The sequence below is a fragment of the Urocampus carinirostris genome, chromosome 20 (assembly GCF_059441175.1).
Source record: "Urocampus carinirostris isolate Australia breed hairy pipefish chromosome 20, RoL_Ucar_1.0, whole genome shotgun sequence".
Taxonomy (NCBI): Eukaryota; Metazoa; Chordata; class Actinopteri; order Syngnathiformes; family Syngnathidae; genus Urocampus; species Urocampus carinirostris.
In genome coordinates this window covers 26,856,014-26,858,415 of record NC_142368.1, presented here as the reverse complement: position 1 = coordinate 26,858,415, position 2,402 = coordinate 26,856,014, and positions in this window count along the sequence as shown.

Here is a 2,402-nt window from a genome sequence, read left to right as displayed (position 1 = left end):
TTGGTGCATTGCCGCCCCCTTTCAAACAATACCGCCACCTCTTTCATCCCTCAAACCCTGTAATAACACCCTACGCTTCTCAAAAAACGGATAAGTATCCTCCGTTGAGGCCCACAGTCCGAACTCAGCAAACTCCATAACACCCACTTCCAGCAGATCTCTTTACATTTCTTCTCTTTGAGCACTGTACACATAGCAGTTCATTATTACATGCTCCACAGATTCTTCTCTTTGACACCCCTCATACGACCCAGTGCCATGTTTCTCCATCACTTTCAAAGTCTTGTTTAAGACAGTATGTCCAATCCTCAAACGTGACAACACTGTCTCAGCCATCCTGCATTCACCAACAACCCTTGCTGTTCTAACAACGCCTTGAATCCCCTACACGTGTCTTAGCCTGGATTCCCCACCCCACTTGCTCCGCCATTTTTTAGTACTATGGGCATTGAAATCCTCACACCAGACTTCCTTGGCTGTAATTTGGCCTTGAATTCTGAGGAAATTTTCCAGTTTAAATTTCCTACAAGGATTGTAGAAATTGACTACCATTAGCGCTTCCCCTTCAATCCAAACCTCCACAGCCATGTACTCCAACTCATCCCCTTTCTTTACCACTCGACAAGGAATTTCCTGTCTTACAAACGTCACACATTCTCCTCCACCCCATAAGCCCTTAGCACGCCGATAAGATACATAGCCTTGTACCCTAAAATCCAAACTAGGTTTCAGCCAAGAGTTCTGGATACACAACACGTCCGGTTTTCTATTCATTCCTTGTATAAAGCTCTTAAACTCCTGTCCATTTGCCAGTAAACTCCTAGCATTCCACTGCAGAAGAAAAAACATATTCAAAATTACCCAATACATGGTGCCTCCTGGCTCGACTGATTAGTAAGGGTTTGCCTCACCTTTTCGTATGTCAGCCCTGTGAGACCCAAGTGGTTCCCCGCTGCTTTAACTATGAATTGAATTTTCACATTTTTTTCAACAACCTCTGCAGTGCTCTTTATCACTACCGCAATGAACGTGACAAGGGCTTTTTTTGTCTACATACATCACATCGTCGGCCTTTTTGTGTGGCATTCCTCCTTAGAATAGAATAGAATAGAATATACCTTTATTGTCATTGCTACAAATGGGCTAACATATTGTGACAACGAAATTGGGCATGACACTCCAGTTTTACACATTCATAGTGAGGTATGAGCAAGAAGATAAAGGAACAGAGAAGATAATGTTATAAGACAAGGGGGGTAAGGCTATAGTTATAATTTACATGGTATTTACACAACAAATGTCGGCATGTGGGATGTTACATACAGGGTTGTCGTGATAACGTTGGTATCGTAACGGTTAATATTGCATTTGGTGCAAAGTCATCATAGTGCAAAAAAAGTCAGCATATGCATTGGTGCAAACATAGACATCATAGTGCAGAAACAGGAAATGGTCAGACATTGTGCAATTTGAGCATTAAACGTAGTGCAGTCGGCATGTGCAAGAACAAGACATGAGTAACATTATATTCGTATGAGGTAGTGTTGGCATGAGTTTTCAGTTTTTTTTTGTTTTTTTTTTGTGCGGTGTCTGTTTGAGCAGTGAACAAGCATAGTGCAGACAGCATGTACGTGAGTACCATTTACATACGTGTGAGGTAGTTTTTTGCAAGTTTTCAGTTTTTTGTGCGGTGTCTGTTTAGGGTGGTAATGGCTGTGGGGAAGAAACTGTCTCTGAGTCTGTTCGTTTTTGCTTTGTGTGACCTGTAGCGCTTGCCGGAAGGCAGCAGATCGAAGAGATGGTGGCCGGGGTGAGAAAAGTCCTTGATGATGTTTCCTGCTCTGCTAAGGTAGCGAGAGCAGGCAATGTCCTCCAGACTGGGCAGAGAGCAGCCGACGATTCTCTGGGCTGTTTTGATGATCCTCTGGAGCTTTTTCCTGTCTGCTGCTGTGCACCCAGCATACCACACCGTGATGCAGTATGTTAGGATGCTCTCCACTGTGGCTTTGTAGAAGGACACCTGCAGCTGCTGTTTTAGGTTATTTTTCCTGAGCAATCTCAGGAAGTGCAGTCGCTGCTGGGCCTTCCCTACCACCGCTCTGGTGTTTGCAGACCAGGAGAGGTCGTCGGAGATGTGCACGCCCAGGAATTTGAACGAGTGGACTCTCTCTACACAGTCTCCCTTTATGATGAGTGGCGCTGGATTCCTGCCATTCCTTCTGAAATCCAGGAGCAGTTCTTTTGTTTTTGTGGTGTTCAATATGAGGTGGTTTTCCGAACACCACCACTCACTTCACTTGTTAACCTTGTTAACCTTGCTGTCTCCGCACATGAGACTTTCCTCTCCACCTAAATCTTCTGAATTTCATTTTCTCTTTTCATGACCTCACCTTTAATAAGTC